The 26,289-nt window shown below is 36.0% G+C and overlaps 1 protein-coding gene across 9 annotated transcripts in view; it reads left to right on the top strand.

Moving 5' to 3' along the window:
• The window catches only part of ADGRV1 (adhesion G protein-coupled receptor V1), a 606,362-nt gene that overhangs the window by 446,403 nt on the left and 133,670 nt on the right, over window positions 1–26,289 (top strand). The gene's annotated exons all lie outside the window — the stretch shown is intronic.

Genomic DNA, 26,289 nt, shown 5'->3' with positions numbered 1-26,289 from the left:
GCATGGCTTTCTTCAAATGAATAACTGACATACCCAAAAAGGAGGCCTGGAGAATCGACTGGGAGAGGCAAGCATTGAATGGAAGTTAACTGAATGAACTCTGAAGTTCTTCCCTCAATGTTTTATAATTTTGTTCTCTTTTATAAACCTAAAGTACAGACATATTTTTTAAATTGTTGTTGAATACACCACATTCAACCCTACACTAAATTTAAGTGGATATTTTGTATATTTTCTCAGAATTCATGTTAAACTGTATAGCTTCTTTATGCTGGTTTCGGAGTAAATGCTCAAAAAACTATTTGGTTGGCTGATTTAAGTTTCTTGTTGCTAAAATATCACCTAAGATATGGCTTGTAAACCAAAATTACCTTCTTTTAACAGAAAAAGACAATGTAAGATACTTATGTAAAGAAATTTAACAGAATTTTAAAATTATATCTTAAAATTGTATCATAACTTTGTAAGGCACCAAATCCAATTTGTTTGCTATTGCTATGTATATATATATATTTTTTTTGAAGTGCAGTGGCGCAATCTTGGCTCACTGCAACCTCGCCTCCTGGATTCAAGCAATTCTTCTGCCTCTGCCTCCCGAGTAACTGGGACTACAGGCACACGCCACCATGCCTGGCTAATTTCTTTTTTGTATTTTAGTAGAGACAGGGTTTCACTGTGTTGCCCAGGCTGGTCTACTGCTATTTATGTTGTGAAAAATCTGCTTATGCTGCACTCTCCTACTTTATTATCCACAGTCTTGTTCCTCTAGGTGCTCAAGCTAGATCACTTGGAGTCATCTTTGGCAGCCCTCTCTCACCCATTTCTGTATCCTGTTAGTCACAGGGATATTGATCCTTTCGATAACACTTAAAACCTGTTCTCTCCTGTCCATTCTTATTTCACAGGCCTAATTCAAGTCCTCATGATCTTGAGCAAAGTCTATTGCAATAGCCTCAAAACCAGTTATATCATTTACCCCCATTCCAATGCTTTGCCTCTACCATTGCTAAAGTTCATTCCAAAACACAGATCTGCTTAAAACCCTTCAGGAATTTTTAAATCCCTGGGGGAAAAAAATCCAAACTCTTCTACACAGTATGCAATGTCCTTAATTCATTGGCCCAACCTACATTTTCCCAGCCTTTCATAGCCACTCATGCCTGCTAAGCCCTGAGTCTATATTTTTCAAACTAGAATACTTGTAGAGTGGCCAGAGTCACAGAGCCACAGGATAGACATCGCCCATGTTCCTGGAAGTTTAATTTTATTTAAATATCTAGGATTTTTTAAAGTAGCTCAGCTGGTAAATAAGTTAAAATGTCATTTTTATACTACACAAGTTATACCCTGTGACGTCTGAAGGGGAATACAGGTACAGAGCCTTACAGGGGCAGATGCAGGTTTCAAGGAGACTGACATGTCTGTGATTTGGAGAGCCAACCATAAGAAACATGTACAAAATTGCAAATCCAAAATTAGATACAAAAATGAATATTTGTAAAGAGAAAAAAGTCACAACATATTGTGCACTTAAAATTTTGACAAACACCACAAACATACAAAATCCAGAAATAACGTAACTTTATTATTAGTTGTCAGACATACCTAATTTTTTTCACAAAATTTTTGTATACTTTTTGATCACCTCTTTGCATGGTATCAATTAGTAAGATGTTCTATGGAGAAACCTGAATGATAGATAAGTACTTCCTCTAACACGGTCAATTGAAATCTGTTCTTATACTCATAGATGTTCTCACTGTTCATAGTATTGCTACAGATTTTTCACAACAAAGACAGAATCCTCATAAATTCTACTTCATGTGATTTTTTAAATTAAAAATAAGTATATTAAGCATTTATAATTTAATATACTAGATATCTTTCTGATAAAAAGAGAAATACGGGTATGATAATTGGAAGCATTTTTCATAGATCAGCTTCTGACTATGTACATTTTAAACTTTGTTTTTCCTCTGTGTTCTTCTGTATCTGGACCCAGTTGGACGTTTTCATATCGTTGTATAACCTCTGACCCTGCATGTCCTTGTCACTGTTGCCACAGGAGGTGGTACAGTGGGTGATTGCCAATAATGACTTCATGATAAGTGGAAGTGCCAGCAAGCCACATGAATATTTCCCACACACTCCAGCAAAATTAAATCTCATCTGAACTTCCCCTTAACCACATCCCAAATTACCAGTCATTCCAATATACCCAATGCAAGAGCGGTTATGCCAGAAGGAAAGTTGGGATTGAAAAGACAGTGGCCTTAACTAATCGTAATTAAAATATCTTAGTTTTACAAACTTAACAAAACGTCTTGACCAGTTGAACATATTGCTGGGGCCACTCCTGACCCTGGAAGGGGCCATGCAAGTGAGTGGCCCTGACACTTAAGCTTCATTAGCTTCATGGTACGTCTACCTCTGGTTCATTACAAGAAAGACCACACTTTACTGGCTCCTGATAATTAATACAAAATGTTTTTTAACATATACTCATAGTGTAGCCTTCAGTGCTTAGACTCATTCCATTCTTTTCCTCCTTTGATCTCCCTACCTACTTCCTTTTCTCTCCCCTGGGTCCTACTCCATCCTGCTACTGCCTCTTGTGGTCACGGACAAAGATGCCCATTTCTGTCTCCGTTTTGAAAGGTTACTGGTGAATCCTTATATCCTCAGAACAGAGCATATATAAGAAATACAAATGTTTTTATTGATAATATTGATTTTTCTCTCATAGCTTTAAGTATTAGTATTTTGATGTACTGAAAGACTTCCCCCTACCTTGCAGAGAGGTTGGGATGGAAAAGAGAACAGAGCCGTATTGCAAGTGAAAATACATAAGAAAGATAATGGGAAACTCCAGTGCATTTTTAGGATGAAACAGAAGAAATCAAAGAAACTCCATCTTAGCAGTGGGCCTTTTAAAGCTGCAACTTCAGACCACCAGAATTACCCATTCGTTCTTTGCCACTTTTCTAAGTGGAAAAATCTGAGAAACACTGCTGTGTACTTATTCAATTATACTACTAATAGTATTATTTCCTATTTCGCCCTTTGCTTTTTTTTAGAAGAGCATTTCCCATCTCTGCCAAATGATTTTTTACTCAACTTTCAAGGTCTAGTTCAAAGGTTATTATTCTATGTTATTCTATGACACATCCTCAGGACACTTAAAGCAAAATTAATTGTGTCTCTTTCTTCTTTTCTAATGCCTTTAACCCCTATTTTATCATTTAGAAGATATCTTACAAATATTTATCTCTCATAAATAAATATTAGGTCATAATATTTATAAAGGCGATGTCTCATTCTTTTTCGTAATCCAGGAACCTATCCTGACAGTGTTGTGCTGGTAAATGTTTAACAGCTGACTTCCGTGGTCAGGAGACAACTGACTTGGAGCATCAGTTAATTTCTGTGTTTTAAATTCTCCCAACGTGGTAGCTTCCAAACTACCAATGGAGAATCACTGACCACAGAATTGGAAAGAGATGCATACGACACACTATTCTGGGGCATTTCTACCAGATAGATATAGTAGATGCGTGAATAATAATAAAATGTAGCAAAATAATTAAGAAGTCATGAGTTTTGAGTATTTATTACCTTTGCTTTTAATCTACTTAATTGTAAGTCTATATAATTTTATTTATTTTTTTATTTATTTGAGACAGAGTCTCGCTCTGTCACCCAGGCTGGAGTGCAGTGGCGTGATATCAACTCACTGCAACCTCCGCCTCCCAGGTTCAAGTGATTCTTGTGCCTCAGCCTCCCAAGTAGCTGAGGTTACAGGCAGGTACCACCATGCCCGGCTAATTTTTGTGTTTTTAGTAGAGAGGGGGTCTAACCATGTTGTTGAGGCGGGTCACAAACTCCTGACCTCAAGATATCCTTCCGTCTCGGTCACTGAAAGTGCTGGGATTACAAGTGTTAGCCACCATGTCTGGCCTGTATAATTTTACATAATGGCTGTGTTTAATAACTGGTTCACCAAATTCTTGAAAATTTAACCATCGGTTCTCATAGAGCTAGTACAAACCAGCCCCAGCACAGTATTTTACATGGCTCCTTGAAAGTGAATATTGACAAATCACAACAGACATTTTCAGAGGATTCTAGAAAAAATTCATATTTGTAGTGGAGGAGGAACACTAATTCTGACCCTTAAATTGATACTGATGTTATCCTCAGATAATCTGTTGCATTTATATGCAGCTTGCTATCTCTTCAATTCATAAAAATTCTCAAAATGTGTTGTTCATAGAAGTAAATCACAGAGTAACACAAAAACTGTTGATCATTCCCTGAGTTCTTTCAAGCTTGACATTTTCCTTTGTATAGATATGAGGTCAAAGGGAGCAACTATGACTTTCCACTCACAGAATCTGGGCAAAATGATCTTTCATCAAGGCAGATGATAAAGAGAATAGATGTGACATCAAGAATTGTTGGGATTTCCTCGGATAAAAACTCTTATAGACTCATTATTGCAATTCTGCCACAGGTCTCAGATTGCACTTACTGGTCCTGTTGGAGACGATTGAAACAAGACAAGGCAAATAATACAGCTCTAGTGTGTTCCGAGAATAACAGAATGACTTACTGTTATCCGTCCCATGAGATGAAATTAGATATTTCTGAGAGATTTCAGAATAAATTTTATTTTTTATTCTAAATGTTCATACCTGTAATCTTTGCTCTATCATATAGTAAATATCTGTCTATAACAGACATTTAGAACCAGATAATGAAAAATAATTGGAAATTTTCTTTTCTAAAAGCTATAACTTTTGAATATGATTTTAATAAAAGAATTCCATGTAAGTTTTTTTTCTATTTTGCAGTAGCTAAAGAGAAATTAATTAGTCATGTCATGAACCAAAGTTATATAATATGTGTTTATAAAATAGTACTAATCCACCACACTAAATTGACTGGATTTCAAAACATTCTATCACAGCCCTTCAGGTATTTAGAGTCAAGGAGAAAGAGAGACTAAAAGCATCGGAAAATTAAAGACATACAATTAAATATGTTTCAATAAATTAAGGATAGTTGTATAAATTATAAGTACAAATTTCATGTGTTTCTTAAAACATCACAAGTTGCTTTAATTTTTGAGTTCCATGAAGGCATTACAGAGCAAAAAAAAAATGTTGACTTGATCAGGGTTACTCTGGTAATTACTCTTATCATCTTAGCATTTCATTCATAAGAATTGGCCTATGGTAGATTACAAACATAATAGTCTTTAAACATGAATAACTAAAAACTGGCCAGGTTAGGAAGTCTATGTTAATAGGGGAACAAAATGAATGGGGATGCATAAAAGCTAACTACAACATGACACACAGGCTTCCTTAGAAATAAATAATGAGCTAATTCACCATTTCTGAGAAGCAGTAGTTTCATACGCAGTTCCTGTGGTGGATCAAAAGAATCACCTAAATATGAGCACACATATATCCATCTTCTAAAAGAAAAGGAAATGCTCAACTATACACAAAGGCTATGTTAAAACACCAGGCTTGTTCTCAGAAATCAGATGATCTTGGAGGGACTTTTCATTGACTTTTGTTTGGCCTGTGCAGGCATATTTATGAATTGTAAGAGAAGCTTAGCTTTTCTCTGAGTCCTGAAATATTTGAAATAGAGATATCAAGTTCTCATTTATTTAGATGAATTTTTAGTGGACCAAAAATGAAATGAAAGGTTTTAGGCCAAAGATATTTTCATATATTACACCCACCAGGAAATGAGTACTTTAAATGACAGTCACCCCATAATACAAAGAAATTTTATCTGATTTATCTGAAATGCTAAATCATGTACTACTTACAGTGGAAACCTTCTGTAAATTTTCTATAAGTTAATCAAATTTGCATCCTAAGAATCACTTTTCATTCATTTAAACTGTATTGATCTTAATCTCTGAAAATATTCTGAAATTTTTGAAATTTATTTAATAATTATTAGACAAAGTAATATTTTCTTAGTGCTGTGTGCTGTATTGTAATAATTGATTTACCTTTCTTTCCCACTAAACTATAAGTTCCCTGAAAATAGAATTTCAATATCATTTGACTTTGGATTTTCAGCATAGTGCACTTAAACTCACTATTTGATGAGTGAATGATTTCTTAGAGAAAGATATTGAATTCAATTTATGTTACAATTGTTAATATGCATAAAAAATATGGAACAATATACGTCAATCTACTAGCAGTAGTTTTCTCTAGGAAATGGGATTGGGAAGGGGTATCAGGAGTATTTTACTTTCTGCTTTAGATTTGTATGATTGTCTTCATCACAACCTTGCTTTACTACTTTCATAATAGAAATGTTGAGGACATAAAAAAGTAGCACCTTAAAGTTAGTAGATGAAAAACTTGGCAACTATCCAACTTTTTGTTAATGTTTATGGTAAAGTCTTCACTAAATTGTATTACCAGTTATTTTATTTTCTGAGGAAGAAAAATTGGATTTGAATACTTTTATAGTTAAGAACATGTTATTTCTAGTTCTTTTCTGATGTTTTGGATTTGTCTTCTCTTCACAGTTGTGTGTCTGTTTCTCTTTCTTCCAGAGTTATCAGTTTCCTTATTTAGTCATCTTCACCCTAATAAGTGGCAAACAAGCACTACTGCCTAGATTCTAGGGAATTTCACTCCACATTTTACCTCATCTATTTAGAACATTATGATGTTCAGAATACTTTTGTAGACACTCTATATGTATTAACATATTAATACATTGTGTATATATCCAACATCTCTAATCTATAAAACTAGAAAATGGTGAATTTAAATTTCTGTGTTCTTTCTCTAACTAGTATCATCATTATCAAGTTAGATGTTTACGACATTGCCGGTATTTTCCATTCACAAAGGCTTTTCCCATTTAGATTTGATAAGGCCAGGGGGGAAAAAAAAGCAATGCTAACAGAAATGGTTTCGTGGTTAATAAAGCTACTTTATTAGCTTGGAATTGCATTTCATGGATAGTAGTAGCAGTTAACCAATTTATCCATTTACACCAAAACACTTTTCTCCCTGGGAAATGAGCTACAATCTCCTTCAATACTGAAAATTCCCCCAGGTATCTGAGCACTTCATTCCCCACCCCTCTCTTCACGGCTAATAAAATTACCCTTTCTTTTTGATTAACCATTATAGTGTATCTCACATTTAACCTTTCCTTTTCATTCCCACTATTACTGCTTAAATCCAGGACCTGAAATACAAATGACTTCAATAGCTTGCTAACCGTGTTCAGTTTTTCTTTACGCTGGGGCTAAGTTGTTCTACCTTCCTCTATTGCCAATTCACCTGGTAGCTGGTTTCCTACTTACTTCTAAACAAAATTTGATTTCCCTTAAACCAGTGTTCAAGGTCCCTGGATACCTTTCAGCTTGGTCTACAACTGTTAGACATTCCGTTTATTCCAGTCTGGTTGGAATACTTGTTATTATTCCCCATTGAACAACTTACGCTTTCCTTTCTCCGCCCATTTTCTTATACCATTTATATTAATAAGTTGCCTTCAGTTCTCCTTTATAATCTATTAAAATCATATTCTTTAGACCTTTAAATTATGTAGGGTTCTATGACCTTCTAGAAGCCTTGCTTTATTTCCATTATAGCTGGGTTCTTTCCCCTATGAATAGCTATTTATTTGAACCATCTTATGACACTTACTACATATTTTCTTGTATCATCATTTATGTAGCTCTCCTCCCATTACTTTCTTTATTTCCTATGTGTCAAGTAATGTGCTCAATGCTGAGGGAAAAGTGGAAAACAAAAAGCAGTTTTCTCCCTCTTGAGACAGGGTCCATGGTAATGTATATTCATAAATGTTTAAAATACATAATTATATATATGTTTTTAATTCCTTTTTAAACTTTTATTTTAGGTTCAGGGGTACATGTGAAGGTTTGTTATACAAGTAAATTTGTGTCATGAGGGGTTGTTTTACATATTATTTCAAGTATTAAGCCTATTACTTGATAGTTATTTTTTTCTGTTCCTCTCCCTCCTCCCACCTCCACCTTCAAGTAGACACCAATGTCTGTTGTTCCCTTCTTTGTGCTCATGAGTTCTCATCATTTAGCTCCAATTTATAGGTGAGAATATGCAGTATTTGGTTTTCTCTTCTTGCGTTAGTTTGCTAAGGATGATAGCTTCCAGCTCCATCCTTGTTCCCACAAGAAAAACACATGATCTTGTTCTTTTTTATGGCTATATAGTATTCCATGGTGTATATGTATCACATTTTCTTTATCCAATCTGTCATTGATGGCATTTAGGTTGATTCCATGTCTTTGCCATTGTGAACAGTGCTGCAATGAACATTCACATGCATGTGTCTTTATGATAGAATGATTTCTATTCCTATGGATATCATACCTAGTTGAATGATAGATCTGCTTTTAGCTCTTTGAGGAATCACCATACTGCTTTCCACAATGGTTGGACTAATTTACATTAGCACCAACAGTGTATAATTGTCCCCTTTTCTTGGCAACCCTGACAGTATCTGTTATTTTTTGCCTTTTTAATAATACCCGTTCTGACTGGTGTAAGATGGTATCTCATTGTGGTTTTGATTTGCATTTCTCTAATGATCAGTGATACTGAGCTTTTTTCATATGCCCGTTGGCCGCATGTATGTCTTCTTTTGAAAAGTATATGTTCATGTCCTTTGCCCATTTTTTAGTGGGGTTGTTTGCTTTCCTCTTGTAAATTTAAGTTCCTCATAGATACTGAGTATTAGACCTTTGTCAGATGCATAATTTGAATTTTTTTCTCCCATTCTATAGGTTGTCTGTTTTCTCTGTTGATAGTTTCTTTTGCTTTGCAGAAGCTCTTAAGTTTAATTAGATCGCATTTGTCAATTTTTGCTTTTGTTGAGATTGCTGTTGTTGTCTTTGTCATGTAATCTTTGCTCATTTCTATGTCTAGGGTGGTATTGCCTAGGTGGTTTTCCAGGGATTTTATAGTTTTGGGTTTTACATTAAGTTTTTAATTCATCTTGAATTGATTTTTGTGTATGGTGTAAGGAAGCAGTCCAGCTTCAATCTTCTACGTATGGCTAGACATTTATCCCAGCACCATTTATTGAATAGGGAGTCTTTTCCCAATGGTATGTTTTGGTCAGCTTAGTTAAAGATCAGATGATCCTAGGTATGTGGCCTTATTTCTGGGCTCTCTATTTTGTTCTATTGGTCTATGTGTCTGTTTTTATACCAGTACCATGCTGTTTTGCTTACTGTAGCCTCATAGGCAATCCCATTCACAATTGCCACACACACACACACACACACACACCCCTAGACATACAGCTAACCAGGGAGGTGAAAGAACTCCCGGGGCTGAAGCCTACTTGATCATGGTGGATTGGCTTTTTGATGTGCTGTTGAATATGGTTTGTAAGTATTTTGTTGAGGATTTTTGCATCGATGTTTATCAAGGATACTGTGCTGAAGTTTTTCTTTTGTTGTTTCTCTGCCAGGTTTTGGTATCAGGATGATGCTGGCCTCATAGAATGAGTTGGAGAGGAGTCCTTCCTCCTCAATTTTTTTGAATAGTTTCAATAGAAATAGTACCAGCTCTTCTTTGTACATCTGGTAGAATTTGGCTGTAAATCCATCAGGTCCTGGGCGTTTTTTTTTTTTTTTTTTTTTTGGTTGGTAGGCTACTTATTACTGAGTCAATTTTGGAGCTTGTTATTGGTCTGTTCAGGGAATTTATTTCATCCTGATTCAGTCTTGGGAAAGTATATGTGTCCAGGAATTTATCCATCTCTTCTAGGTTTTCCAGTTTGTATGCAAAGGTGTGTTTGTAGTAGTTTCTGATGGTAATTTTTATTTCTGTGAGGGGCAGTGGTAACATCCCCTTTGTCATTTCTAATTGTGTTTATTTGGATCTTTTTTCTTCTTTATTAATCTAACTAGCGGCCTATATATCTTATTAATTTTTTCAAAAAACCAACTCCATCTTTCGAATGGTTTTTTGTGTCTTGATATCTTTCAGTTCAGCTGGGATTTTGGTTATTTCTTGTCTTCTGCTAGCTTTGGGGTTCCTTTGTTCTTGCTTCTCTAATATTTGAGTCGTGATGTTTGACTATTAATTTGAGATCTATCTAACTTTTTGATGTGGGCATTTAGTGCTATGAATTTCCCTCTTAACACTACCTTACCTGTGTCTCAGAGTTTCTGGCATTTTGTATCTTTGTTCTCGTTAGTTTTAAAGAACTTCTTGATTTCTCTGTTAATTTCATTTTTTTTACCCAAAAATCATTTAGGAGCATATTGTTTAATCTGCATGTAATTGCATGGTTTTGAGCAATTGTCTTAGTCTTGACTTCTGTTTTTACTGCACTGTGGTTTGAGAGTGTGTTTGGTATGATTGTGGTTCTTTTGCATTTACTGAGGATTGTTTTATGTCCAATTATGTGGTAGATTTTAAAGTATGTGCCATGTGGCGATGAGAAGAATGTATATTTTGTTGTTTTTGGGTGGAGAGTTCTGTAGAGGTCTAGCAAATCCATTTGGTCCAACTTTGAGTTCAGGTCCCGAATATCTTTGTTAATTTTCTGCCTCAATGGTCTATCTAATACTGTCAGTGGAATGTTGAAGTCTCCCATTATTGTTGTGCGGGAGTCTATGTCTCTTTGTAGGTTTCTAAGAACTTGTCTTATGAACCTAGGTGCTCCTGTGTTGGGTGCATATATATTTAGGATAGTTAGGTCCTTTAGGTGAATTAAACCCTTTACCAATATTTAATGCCCTTATTTGTGTTTTTTAGTCTTTGTTGGTTTAAAGTCTAAGAACTTGTCTTATGAACCTAGGTGCTCCTGTGTTGGGTGCATATATATTTAGGATAGTTAGGTCCTTTAGGTGAATTAAACCCTTTACCAATATTTAATGCCCTTATTTGTGTTTTTTAGTCTTTGTTGGTTTAAAGTCTGTTTTGTCTGAAATTAGAATCGCAACTTTTGCTTTTTTCTGTTTTCCATTTGCTTGGTAGATTTTCTTCCATCTCTCTATTTTGAGCCAATGGGTGTCATTATGTGTGAGATGACAGCGTACAATTGGGGCTTGCTTTTTTGTCTGGTTTGCCACTCTGTGCCTTTTAAATGGGGCATTTAGCTTGTTTACATTCAAGGTTATTATTGATATGTTTGGATTTGGTCCTGTCATTGTGGTGTTAGCTGGTTATTATGCTGGCTTGTTTGTGAAGTTGCTTTATAGTGTCACTGATCTGTGTATTTAAGTGTGTTTTGTATTAGCTGGTAACAGTCTTTCTCTATTTAGTGCTCCTTTCAAGATCTCTTGTAAGGCAGGTCTGATGGTAATGAACTCCCTCAACATTTGCTTATTTGAAAAAGATCTTATTTCTCCTTTATGTAGGAAGCTTAATTTGGCTGGATGTGAAATTTTAGTTGAAGATTTTTATATTTTTTAAATTATTAATCAGCCTTTAATTGGCTAATTTGGACCATGCCATGCCTTAACAATGACAAACAATATCTTGTGTTTTTTAAGGATTTATTCATTATCTGGTTTCAGGTATTGTGTGGTAGGAAGTTCTTTAGAAATTACCAGACCCTGGAGGGTCCTTGTTCTTACACACTCTAGCCCCCATCCTAGTTCTCAGTCCCTGCAAGCTTCACACACATGTGAACAAATGCAGAGAAAAATTACTTGTGACCCAGGTCATTTACCTGGTCTCTTTTTCTGTCTTAATTTCCTTAAGCTGATTATTGATTACAAAGAAAACCTCTGGACTTTGGAGGTAGGGGAAATGCTGGCCAATATTTCATGAAAACCATTCACTGTCCTCTGCATCATTAGTAGAAGAAACAGACATGCAATCCTATAAGCCTACCAAAGGTCAGATTGATGAATTTTAGGTATCCTGTGGCAAATGGTGAAAATCAGAGATGACGCTCACCTGCTCCAGCTTGAGGATATAGACTAAGTTAAAATGGAATAAAAGATAATGTGACCAAAGAAAAGAAAGTCATTTAGTTCATTTTTTTGTTGTTCATCAATTCAATAAATATTTTTTAAGCACCTTCTATGTGCCAATTGCTCTAGTAGACACTAGAGATACAGTAATAAAAGTAGTCCCTGATATTAATCCTTGGTGTTAGTAAAAAGAGAAAGTACAGGGATGAAAAGGGAAGCTAATGAGGGAACAGAGAAACAGAGAAGAGAACTTTAACATTGATCTAGACTGTAATATGATTGGAAGACCTAGGGATATTCAGGATATAAACTGAAGAGTTCCAATGGGAGAACCGTTTATGAAATCATTGTTCCATTGCACTCAGTAGTACCAAGCAGTCCACAAGAATTGATACACATTTCAAACATGACTTACTACAAGCATGGCTTTCAAAATGGATATACGTGACTCATGAAGAGCCTTGTTCAATCTACTATTGCTAAACTTTCAATTTTGACATATTTTTCATTAAGAGGTGCTGTTCTGTCTTGCAATACTGATTGACCAGCTGCCAAACCACATGAACTACATTTGGACCACAATTGGCAGAATGTATTCTAATGTGAAAGATAATACAGCAAGTACTTCTTTGTAATTCCATGTTCAAAATGAAAGTATAAAATAAGCACCAAAAAAAAAATGATAAATTTTCCATTTAAAATGTACCAGTGGATCCGTGGGGGTCTATGAAATGTCTTTTGCTTTCCCATCTGAAGGAGAGCTGAAGTTGTTTATATTGTGCTGTTACTTCAGCAGTGAGTCAGGAACACTTTATCCTCCCGTGGCATGAATACAGGGGGTGATTGCAGGCAAAACAACCAGTCAGAGCAATTATTACATGCTCTTTGGAACTCTGTGCTGTGCCCCTTGGTAAATAGGATTTTATGATAAAAGCATCAAGATATAGACATGTCACCAGTGATGTGAATTGTTGTTAAGTAGAGTTATAAGGTACAAATGTATGTATGCCCTTGGATGTGATGTGAATTGTTGTTAAGTAGAGTTATAAGGTACAAATGTATGTATGCCCTTGGATGTGAATTTACCCCCAGGACAATGTTTTCCAGTGTGTGGTTTCCAGGTGACTTGTATCACTAGAAAATTTCGATTTCTAGTCTCCTACAGAGATTCTTATTTCTCAGGTCTAGTGTGGGCCCTGGGTGTCAGCACTTTGAACAAGTGCTCAGAGGATTCTAATGCAGATTGAGGTTTGAAAGCTATGGACCTAGAAGAAAAGGAATCACTTCCAATCAGTCAACATAACTAAATTGTTAACAGAAAACTATAATTTTATATATTCAGCAGTATAAAGTATATATGATATTCTGAAAGAATGTAAAACAAATATATTATATTGAGAGTATTCATAATCTACCCTACTATGTTTTTAACAAGTACATGCTGGATCTTCTATATTCACTTAGAAAAAGAAAATGATATACAGAGACCTAATAAAGAACCTGGTTCTGAAAGGGAAGGAAATACCTTTTCTGAAAGTCTCTGAGCATCTTTTCTCTCTTCTGACCTTGTCTGTTCTGAAAGATGAATGTCCTACAGGCAATCCCAGGGGGTCTTCCTAGACTGCAATTCTCCCTGCCCTTAAATATGTGGAGTTAACTGAAGCTCCAGACAGCTCAGCTCCAGATGAATTTCTCAAACAGTTCCTTCTGCTGTCCCGGGACCTGGCCAGAGATTCCATGGGAGATGCCTTTGGTAAACTGGATATGGGAGATTTACATAGCAGCATAGTGGGAGAGAGGTTTTGGCAGAGCCTCTTCAAGAGAAGTGTTGAAAGAAAAGCTGAGATTTATGTTACACAGTATCTTGACCTCAAGTAGTGTTTGCTTTGGGTTCTTAGGTGTGAAAGGCAACTTTTGCATTTCTAAAAAGAAGAAACTTGTAAGTCTTGCATACCATGTTTGCCCTAAGTCAGCTAAAGGGGAAAATGCAACTGGACATTCATACAAATAAATTAAGAAATTAATCTTAAATCCTTTTGTTAAATAGTCACATTTGGATTCCTTTATGAAGCTGTCTTCTAAAGCAGAGTTATACTGATTCAATAAATAAATATCCCTATATTTGATGAAGCAAACTTAGGATTCATGCTAATACAAATGACAGAAATCCAGTGTAAACTGCCATGGCTTAAGCCTTAAAGCTTAAGTAAGTTGGCGAATGACTGGCTTCAATCATTGCTGAATTCAGAGGTTCAAGATGTCACAGCATTCTGACTTTCACCATCTAGGTGTTGAGCTGGTGTTATAGAAATCGGTCATTTCATCACTGTAAGATGCCTCCCTCAGGGTGGCAACATAATGGCTGGTGGCTTCAGGTTCTCATCCTTTCAGCCTACCAGTCCAGAAGAAAGATAGTTTCTCTTTTCAACAGTTACAACAGAAGTTCTAAATAGGAGTCCTGTTGGCTGCATGGATTCAATATCCACCCCTGAACTTATCATTGTGGATAGGAGAGCAAATAACATTGATTATCCAGGTCATATGCCCATGGCTAGAGCAAAAGCAGGGAAGATGAGGTCAGTTATGATGAAATCACATGGATTTCAAAGGAAATTCTAAACTGCTGTTACCAGAAGAACAGGGAATAAATGTACTGGCAACTAGCATCTATGTCTGTTACACAGGTACACCATAATTAGTAAGTAGTAAGGAAAGTAGCAGTGGGCTTTTTGTGCATTCACCTTTGTGATTGTTGTCTCCTTTAATCTGGTATGGATGATCATTTTAGCCAGAACACCTTTAACCACTTTTTCTTACCTTAAGACTTATACTATTTGATGAGTCTGTTATACTTTAGAGCAAAGTGAGACCAACATTAAGACAGCTCTTTTTGCCCTTGGCTAACAGCAACAGATGTAATAGCTTTGAATATTGCTGTACATTAATTTACTTGGTTATTTCTCTTCTGTGGGAAAAAAATTGGATATGATGCCACTTGATCCCTCTTTTTTCATAAAAGTCTGATGATTTGGAAACTGTTTTGTAATTATTTTTTAATCCTTAAATTCCTGGGATTTTGGTGAGAGATGTCATTCAAACAAACTGGTTGTTAGTGAAAATACTGCTATCTGAGCACATGACCCTTAAAAAATGATTATTTTCTATTTCTCCACATCGTTAGCTCTTCAGATTCACTATGATTATTTAAATATATGTAGAGCGAAATCTAATTATTCTGGTGCAGAACATTTTTCATTCATTTGTTTAACTATTTCCTACTCTCTGTCTTCCACCCCCAGGTCTCATGCTTTCTCCCTGTATAATTGTTTGAGCAGCTAGAATGTTAAAATTTTCACCCAATAATTGGGCCTGTCAAAGCCTTAGTGATTAAAGTATGTCATGTTTAAGAAAGTTTTAGAAGAAATATAGTGTTTCTAACTTTAATTTTTAAGGCTTATAGTTACGGCATATTGGCTATGATTTCTTCCCCATGGATGGCAAGTGATGCTCCTATCCGTATAAAGTTAACTGGTTTACATTATTTCTGAGTAAGTCCCAGCAATTGTTCTTGTCAGGCTACCACTGGTGTATGCTTTTGTAAGCTGGCCTTGATCCTAAAGAGTAGGGCTAGGAATCTAACATGTGTCCGGTTCCATTTCTCAACCCTCTAAACTATGTAACTTTCTTAGTGCTGACACACTCACTGGCCTATATTATTTAATCAGCTGATCACAGAAAAAAGAATTTGCCAGATAGCTTCCATTACATATGACTTTTCATTTTAGAAAGTACTTTCACGTATATTATCTCACTTGAATCTCATAACAGATGAGGTCCTATTATCTTAAATTTGCAGGTCAAGAGTAGAACTTAGGGACCTTAATGACTTGCACCAGGTTACATCACTAGGAAATGACAGAGTCAGGTCTTTGACTCTGGACTGTCTGTGTTCTTTCAATCACGCCATTGCCTGGAATCCGTTCCAGCATTTGCAGACTGTGAGACAGAGCTAAGCATGTGTGAAAGACCCACTGCCATTGTTCACATCCATCAAGATGGCTTTAAGGCTGAAGAATGTGCAGGCATCTCAGTTGGAAGGCATGCGAGCTTGATAGAAATTGAGACACTAGGAAGACACTGGAAGAGGAATGAACCAGCAGAAGACGTTTTAAAGGATATTAAGCCTACTGAACACCACTGCTTTGACATCTAAATCTTTGAAATATTATTTAAGGGGTACTGACTTTGAGTACAAGTTAGTTCTTGTGCTACCTGTACACAATTCAAATAAAAGAAGTATTTTCGTTGAATGTCATTTCATTTGAAATATATTTAAGTTTGAATACTTTCAAGCTTATTCATTCCCAGTTTGCTAATATGTAAATGAGAGTTTACTTTTTCTCTTAAGGCCTTTTTATATGTTTTCAAATTTCAGTAGGAATTTAAAGCAAATCTTTCCATATCAGAAACAGACACAAATCAATGCTTTGGATCCTAAGAGCAGTTATTTAAAGTCAGTTAACTTATTGTTGGAACTTTGAATTGCTAAAGGAAAATATTTTATCTAACCTCATTTTTGTATTATTTCTAGAATGTCAATAACAACTGTCACAAATGATATTTTTGAAGAGCTATAATGTAAAATGGCATTAGGTTGTCAGTTTCACTTACCAGCAAGTAAGATATGACTTGAATTCTATACGAGGCCTAGCCTACTGTCTTTCCCTTGGTGGTATTATTTTTCTCCCAATTTCCTCACGATGTTGTATTTACAAAGTTAAGTACAGAAAATCCAATTTGAGAGGCTGGAAGCAGATCAAATGGTTTAATGAGCTCAGTTTTATTTATATTAGGTGGGGAAATCAAAGCTGAGACTAATAATTTCTGTGCCCATAAAAGAATAAGAGACCTAATTAAGCCCACACAGTGAACCAGGTTAGAGACTGCTTATCTTCCACATTTCCTGTGTGAAATAGTCCTGTCCCATCTCATCAGCTTTCATGTGAATCTTTACCAAGGAAGTGCAAATAGAGGTATCTGGCTGTCCTGAAAGGATAGCAGCAGGTAGATACAGTGTGATTGCACCCCTAAATTATTGTTTCTGGTGTGGCACAGACACACAGTGATCCTTGTCCTGGCTTTTGAGGAAATACCCAGGAAGATATGAATTTTATTTCAAAAGAAGAGTAGTGCCTAGATAGGAGGTATCATAATGTCTGCATCTAGAACAGCTGTAACATTTGGAATTCAGATCTAGCTGCTTCCTGTGAGCAGATATACATCCGAGAAACAGCCAATGACTGTCAGCTTGTAACTGATTGCCTACCTGTAAGCATGGGTCAGCACCATATTAGCATAGTCTTCAGTCAAGAAAAGCGGCAATTGAGAGTATCAATATAGTGACACAGATTCTAAAATCATACAAATGATAGCGCATGCAACTTGAAAACTTTTTGAAATTGAAAAAACACAGTGGAATACCTGATATAGTTACTAATCACAGTCCTCCAAACAATTTCATTTTGAACTAGTTAAAATAGCATAATCATTATCTTTTTTCTAGCTTTATCTGCCGGATTCAATTGTAGCAGATTCTATCCAGTGTATTTATCAATGTAATCTAGAATCTATGATGACAGATCTTCATGAGTAGAATTTATAACTGAGTAAACCTAGTATTTGTGCTAAATCCGGACTTAGGCTTAGGTCCATCCAACTGCTCATAGTGTCAGTGGAGCCCAAATGGTGAGACCACTAAATTTATCATCAGGGAGAGTTTAGTATGAACTCCAAAAATTCTCTATGGCTTTTTGCTGCCATAAAAATAGGCAGGAAAAAATATTTCAGTAAAACATTTGATTCAGAGGCTCAGTAGGTTACCTACTCCCTGTGCTTTAAGGTTTATGGAAAGAAAAGCATCTAGGCAATTTTCTAAGTTCTAGATACATTTGTAGTCTTATTTGTGTAACTCCTGTAATCAAGGCTAAATGCAGACAGCTAAGAGTTCGGTTTGGCCTGTATTTACTTGAAATGGCTAACACCCATTTACAGGCTCATAAATCTTTCAAGTGTTACCACTGCGTGCGTTTGTGGAACCCCACCCCCATTCATGAACAACTAAAATTGGGTCACAGATAAGCTTGATTACTTGTGGGGAAACAATTTGGGGGAGATGAATATGTAATTTAGTTTCCCTTAATGTGAGGGATGAATTTGTTCCAACAGGTTTACAAGTTACAGTTTTAGCCTGCAGCTTTCTGTGTTGCTATTTTAAAATGTCATATTTAAAGGAGACACAAGAGCTAAAAATAAGTAAATTTAGGTGTGAAGTCCTAGGGCCTTGGGGTAGGACATTTGGGATCCTATGGATCTTTCGATAACTATGAAGCCCACAGTTGTCTCAGGACTTACTTATTTTTGTGTGCGGGTTAAAACAGAAATGATTGATTTTTCCCCATTGAAGATACCACAGATAAAAACTAATTATCTTAATGGAAAATTGATGCTTAAACAGAAACCTTTCTTTATAAACAAGTGTATATTGAATTTTTACAGTTAATAAAGCTAGTGCTTATATATTAAAAACACTCTTGTGATTCAAAACACCATAATGTGTAGCTAAACAATGAGTTTTATACAAGTGCTATGTACTTGGAGTAAGAAGATTAATCTGCAGCTGTTCACAAGGTGAGTTAGGGGTAAGATACCAGAGCCCAGGTGAAAAGCAAGGAGGTCCTTGTTATAGTATAAGGAAGTGAGGAAGTGGGAATGGAAAGGAAAGCAAATACCTGATACTGGAGATAAAGTTGTTGCTGTATATTCAAATGAAAAGGTATATATGTGCTCTCTTTTTCTTTTGTTTGGTTTTTGAGTTAGGGTTTCTTTTCCTGAATTGTTTAGTTGCCAGAATACTGGGTGAAAGAGATTTGGAAATGCTCTCTAGTATCAGGTTTGGAAATACACCATATCCCCATCCATGGTTTCTATTTCAGAATGGCAAAAAGATCCTGGGCCACCCAAGCTCCAGGGCTGTCTTGATGGGCAGGGAACTCAGGGTCCTAGCAGTGCTTTCTCCTGAAGCCATGAGCAAGGCTGTTGGAGTTACATTTCTTTTTTCGAAAATTCGAGTGGCTATACTGACAAGAGATAGAGAAAAACAGGGAGTATCACTAAAACGCTTCTAAAATATTATTTTTGTTTATTTTTAGGACCTAAATGTAATAACTAATATATAGTAACTTGTCACCTACGTGTAACTGAACCTCAGTTCTCTCAAGTTCATCTTTTCGTGTTTTTCATCTTAAATAACCACTATGTCTCAAACTTGAGTACACAGTGGAATCACTTGGAAAACTTTTAAAAAGTAGTACTAATTCATAGACCCAATCCTAAACCAATTTCTGCACCTAGGGCCTCGGGGCCAAGCATGAGTAGGTTCTGAAATCTCCCCAGCTGATTCTAATGTGCGGCAGGATTGAGTTCCTCCTCTCTAAACACTCACACCTGTAACATCTGTTTATCTCAGTTGATTCTTGGTGATCTTAGCCATTTCTTCCATTGTATGGCCACCCTGTCTAGTGTTGGATGACTTTGAGGCAGAGGAGAATGACAATGAAATTGAAGGTTTGGGCATTTTCTGCCTAAGGGAAGAAAGGAAGCATGTTAATAATATCCTGTTTTAGAAACACAAGCAGCCTCTGTATGCCTGAATCATTTTAGTAGGTTAATAAACCCTAAAGTATTGCTCTATTAACTACTGTCTTTACTCTGCCAACATTTAGGATTTGAAAACATTAAACCCTTGTTTACATCCTCTGTAAGTCAGCATTGATTTGTTTGTCTTCTGGGATTCAGTTAAAAGCAGTGCTTAGTTGCACACACATTTTACAAAACTGAACTACACAAAATGATTTAAAAATACAAAGTAAAATTCCTAATCCCTCAAAAATGCCCCTGATCGTAGGCATACTTCATAATGAACGATCCAGGGTTCCATAAAATTTTTTTTTGTTATTAAAAAAAAGTTACTTTGTTCTCTCAGAATACAAACTACAGCATGAGCGTTCTCCATAGGGTTTAGAATGCGGCTTATTGCTTTAATGGGTTAAAGTTAAATCTTTCTTTTCAGTAGAAGGCATGCCCTTTAAATTTCTTGCCAGGCTAAGTGACACATGAGACAATTTATATCCACTAAGATTTCGGTAACTTGATGCAATAGCCTTGGCAACAAAATTCTACCAAATGAAAAGCATCAAATTGCGCAGAATGGTGTTCATAGCCAGTGGGTCTCCCCATCGACTTCCCTGGGAATTGTGCCAAGGTAAAAGGCTTTAGAGTTTCCATTGGTTATAAACTGCAGCTTTTTGAGCTCTCTTTAGACTAGGAAAGTTGATTACCTATAGCAAGCTTCTCTGACCAACACTGGCAACCTTGAGACCACTCTGAATCCATCATCACAAAAGACCTGCCACATATTAATTACAGTATAACTCCTCTTCTGCATAATTCTCCTTCTCTCTAACATTTCCGTGCTTTTCTGTTCTGTTTTCCGCTTACTCTTTCTCTTATTCACAGTTTCCCACCTCCTCCCCCATGCAGAATATAACTCGCATAAAAATCACACAAGTAGTCAAGGGGCAAAGTCAGGAGCTAACATGTTACAGAAGCAATAATATTGCCTAAAGGCAAAAGGAAGTTTTTTTTTTTTTTTTAGGCCATGTCTTATCTAAGCCAGATAGTTGAGCATTTTAATACAAATTATCAAAATAGATGCATAACTACTACCCAAAAAGCATATGGGATTTAGTATAAAAATCAATGACCTTTGTGGGCATAGAAGTTAAATAACAGATATAATTACTTTTTAATAGAAAAGATCATTTTTTCTGTTTGTGAGACATAAAGGAAGGGCATGCTGTCAGATAAAACAATTTGTTTTAGCTGATCTCCCAAGAGACTGCCACAGGCAAAAGACATAGCCGGTAGAGTACCCGTCTCCCCACCCTTCTGCTGCACATTCAGAATGGCAGCCTGGGAACCAGGGGCATCACCAATCAGCAACAGTGAAAAGGGCCGCAAAACCCACACATTTTCATTTCCATTGCATTTATTCTAGTTACCTTCACTGATAAACAGGGAGGTGAAACAAAGCTGTTTTACTATTGTTTCACTGTGATCAATCCAGAAACTATGAATATACTGTTAAGAATAAGCTTGGCAGGTGAGCTTCAACACGTGAAAGCATCTCAGTTCTCAACAAGGCAAGAGTGACAGACTTGAAGAGTTAGGCACAGTTTATTGCTGAGATAATAACCAAGAAAATGCCGTCTAATAATGACGGTAATACTTAAGTGCTTACTACTCAGTGCTACAGTGAAATTGATAGTACTCTTAACATCACCATCCCCATTTTAAAAATGAGAAAACTGAGGTACAAAAAAATTACATGCAATTAATACAAAGTCCCACAGCCAGCAATACACAGCTTAGCTGGTATTGAACCTGCTCCAAGGTCAGTGCTTTGAACCATTAGGCCATGGTTCTGTTAAGCTTTATGAAACTTCTGTGCCTTACAAACAAGATTAAATATTTGCAAATGCTCTAAAGCTGAATAGCATGATGCCAAGAAAGGAAATATGAAATATTTCATTTGAGCAAGGCATAAAACAATGCCTTTCAAAAAAATAAGCCAAAGATCATTTCACTGCTTTATTGCTTTGTAAATATTAATTAAGCCTCCATTCAAAAATCCTGTGATTTAATTATGAAATAATATTTTTCTCCTATCTCAGTACAATTCTCTTTCCCTACATTCCAACACAGTCCTGAAAAGTGAACAATTTCAAGATTAAACCTCTATTCTTGATATTGAATTAAGTACACACTATTAAGTAGACATGACTTTGGATTGGTACCTCCTTGGATTTCAGTTATGGAGGGAAAGTGGAAGCTCTTAGGGAGGCTTCATGACACTTTGAACATGAGCATTCCTGAACTCAGAGGCGACAGAGCCATTTGTGCTGTGAGTGGATTTTGGAGGAGTGCCAAAAAGACCTGGCAGGTAACAAAAGTTGGTAACACTGAGGGCCTCAGTTAAAATGTGTAAGAAATAAGTAAGAATTAATGTCTTCATAAAGATAAGCTAACCTCAGCTTTTATACTGCAACGAGAATAGGATCCGAGACCCACAGAACCAGAAATTAGTCCTTGCTGTCTAACTAGGTTGGTGCAGTGGCTCATACCTGTAATCCCAGCACTTTGGGAAGCCGAGGCAGGCGGATCACTTGAGGCCAGGAGTTCAAGACCAATCGGGCTAACATGGAAAAACTCCATCTCTACCAAAAATACAAAAATTAGCCAGGTGTGGTGGTGCATGCCTGTAGTCCCAGCTACTCAGGAGGCTGAGGCAGGAGAATCTCTTGAACCCAGGAGGCAGAGGTTGCAGTGAACCAAGATTGTGCCACTGCACTCTAGCCTGGGCAACAGAGCAAAACACAGTCTCAAAACACACACACACACACATACACACACACACTGTCTAACTAGAGGAGAGGAGCAATCTCTCAGTTCTTCATCTTCTAATCTATAAAACAAATAATGGACTAAACAATGGTTGCTAACCTCTTTGATAATCTAACAGAAGGAGTCCCTGGACTCCTCATCCTACAGGTTAAAAACTTGTAGATTAAATCCCTCAAACTCTTTACAATGCCTACAGTGGTGATTTCTGTTCATTTGCAATACTGAGAAGGTGAGATACAGTGAGTGTATTTCCTTGGTTGGCAAGATGGCAAGGCCAGCCCAGAACATTGAAAGATATGGAAACAGCGTAAGAAGGAAAGTCAAAAAGGCTACTGGGCTAGTTAGGACAGGCACTCTGGAAGGAGGGCAGTCACTGAGGAGATGGCTCTGCTCTGTGCTGAAGGCAAACTGGAATGAACTGACAATTTTGCTTTCAGGGGAGGGGGTGATGAAGAGTTCAGTTTTGTTCTCCTGCTTTAGTGTACTGTGCTTTATACATTGGTCCAGACTATCTAATCAGGATCTCATTAAGGGAAAGCTTAGCATTGTTTGAGTTCTCTTTCACACAGCAGAGCTAAAAGTAAACAGCGGCCAAAGATAAACAAGGAGCATTGCTTTTTCCTGTGTTGTACAATAGTTAAGTCTAATTTATTGACAATAATTGTTGGTAGTATAAATACTGAATCTGAGATGAACTTTGCAAAGAGCCTGCTGGTTTTTAAGCTTTACCAAGCCAGCAGACTTTCTTTTGTTGCTAAGGGAATTTTTTTCCAAATCAGGATTTCTTAAATAGCAGGCTTTGTATGCTGGAAGACACAAGTGACCCACTCACTACTCAGGTCCAGCTTTTTTTTTCTTTCTTTTTTTTTTTTAATTCTTTAAATCAATGAATGGCTGAACTTCAACTTTTCTCTGCTGTTGTTTCTTATAAAAGAAGTAGATAAGATAGATTTATGAGCAAAGAATAGAGCTTCTGCTTCTGAATCCTCCTTTGGGGTCGTCTGAGTCATGGTTTAGGAAAGAATTCCTACCAAAATCCCTGAAACAATGGACCAATTCCACTATTCCCTCTTCTCCCTCATATCCAGCTATCCCCATAAACCCAGAGAGAGGACCTGACCCCGTAGGAGCAAAGGTGCCCTGGATTATGGTCCTGGTTTGTGAAAGAAAATTGCATTTACCAATATCTGCCTCACAGTTCTTTCTTGACTGATTGCTTATTTACTCCTGGCTATATTTACAACACACTTCAGGCCGACTTTGATATCCTTAAAATTGGTCTTGATATCTTTTCATTTTGCTCTTTTTTGTCCGGCCCAGTCCACACCCTGCCCTAAGCATATTTTCTCAGTAATGACGCCCATTTACACATGACCAGACTTATGTAATTTACTAGATCTATCCTAGTCATGCTGCACTATCTTGCCCTCCTCCAGTTTAAGACATCTCTACCATCAAGGACCAGCCTCTTTAAACACAATCTGTTCCAGGCAGATTTATCATGACACCCAACATGTCTGAGCCAAAGTCCAAGTGAAAACACTAGACTCTGTTTTTTTTTTTTTTTTTTTTTTTTTTAGGAGTCTTGCTTTGTTCTGTCGCCAAGGCTGGAGTGCAGTAGTGCAATCATGTCTCAGTGCAGCCTTGAACTCCTGAGGTCAGGGAGTCCTCTTGCATCAGCCTCTTGCATAGCTAGGACTACAGGTGCACATCACCATTTGGCTAAGTTTTTTTTATTTTACATGGAGACAGATTTTGCTATGTTGACCAGGCTAGTCTTGAACTCCCAAGTTAAGTGGTTCTTCCACCTGGGCTTCCAAAAGTGGTAGAATTACAGGCATGAGTCACTACACCTGGCCAAAACATTAAAACTTTTTTCTTTAGGGTTTTTAAAAAGAAATGTATCAAATGTACAATTCCACTCCACATTCTACTCCTTCATATTATGAAAGTTGGTGTATATTTTTTCCATCTATCTTTTTATATTCTTCATGAACTACATAAAAAATTAATTGATGGAGCGAGACTCCGTCTCAAAAAAAAATTAATTTATGCAGATGTACCTATCCTTCAGCAATTTGCCTGTTTAATCAATATAATGTTTTAGATGTGATTCCAAATGATATGCATAACTTTAGTTGACTCACTTAAACTATTACTTTTATGTCAAGGTATGAATATGATACAATTTATTTCTCTATCAGTTATTAATAGATAGAAATTTAGATTTTCCTGAATTTTTCATTGTTATAAACAGTAGTTCAATGAACACATTTCCATATACATATGTGCAAAGTTTCTCTGGAACATGTAACTAGAAATGAAATTGCTTGACCTCATGTAGATATATCTTAAATATTAGTAGACATTGACAAATTACTCTGAAAAATGGTTGCAACAATTTAAACATAACCAGCCATGTTGAAACATATCCCCACAGCTTCACCAACACATGGTGTCTTGCTCTTTCAAATAGTTGTCCAACAATTTTTTGTAATAGGTTGTTTATTTTTTCTTATTGATTTGTAGAAATTTTATTTATTTCATGAATATAATCATTTGTCAATTAAATACATTGCAAATATCTGCTTCTAGTTTTCCTTGTCTTTTAAATTCCGTATATCAAATGAAGTATTCAAGTTTGATACAGTCATATTAACCAATATTTTCCTTAACTCTTGATTTAAAAAAAATCACCTACAGTATTTCAATATCATACTCTCTTACAGTGTTTTCTAAACTACTTAAAGTTTTATTTTTTACACTTAGATATTCTATTCATCTGGAATGTATTTTGTGAATGGTGTCAAAGAGGGATCTACTTTTTAAAAATAATAACCAATTGTCTCAAGAGCATTTATTAAGTAATATCTTTCCCCATTTACTTGTCATATACTAAAATTACTATTCACATGTGGGTAAGCTCTCTCTTCTGTTCCAGTTGCTTATCCCTGCACCAACACCATACTCTTAATTGTTGTATGATATTTCTCCTTTAATCTGCTAATGATGAGATTATATTGATAGATATTCAAATATTAAAGTCTTTGAAATGCTTAGATAAACCCTTTATTTTAGTCCACTCTTGGATTCAAATTATTATACTTAATTCAGTTTTTGCATGTATATTCTAAGTAAAGCAGGTTTATAATGATTCTTTCTCATATGTTTTTGGTATTTTAGTATCTAAATTATGATAACATAAAAAATGAAGTGGAGAGAAATGGTACAGTTTTTTTAAGATGGAGTTCTTTGTGTGTAAAGATTTGTTTAACTTTTGCTCGTAAAACTTTATTGATTTTAGAGGTGTAGGGTGAATTTTGACTCTAATTTCTTCAATAATTTTTGGTCTAGCCATGTTTTCTATTTTTATTGAGTCACTTTTGAGAGTTCTTTTTATTTTTATGTTTCATCTTGTATAAAATTTAAATTTTATGATCATGTGTAGACCTTTTTATACTTAACACAATGGAAATGTTCATATTTATTTTTTCCCCAAAGGAAAAATTTCTGAATCATCACTATGTTGCACAGTAGAATAGGAATTCAGGTACTTAGTCAAGTTAAGAATGCAAATAACAGACAAGATTAACTTCCAAAGTCTGAAGTCATCAACATGATTTTGTAGTACTCTGTCTCAGGCTTTACCTAAAAATTCATTATTATTCAGATAAAGATACCCCCTAATCACATGTTTTTGAAAAGCCTCTGCCCCACCACAATTTCCTGAGATCTGTGAAGAAACTGCAGTCTTGTGATCAGAGTCCATATAGTACTGGCAGTTT

This window comes from Pan troglodytes, chromosome 4 (assembly GCF_028858775.2).
Source record: "Pan troglodytes isolate AG18354 chromosome 4, NHGRI_mPanTro3-v2.0_pri, whole genome shotgun sequence".
Taxonomy (NCBI): Eukaryota; Metazoa; Chordata; class Mammalia; order Primates; family Hominidae; genus Pan; species Pan troglodytes.
The sequence above is the reverse complement of the archived record's forward strand: the minus strand, read 5'-3'. Positions and strand labels throughout refer to the sequence as shown.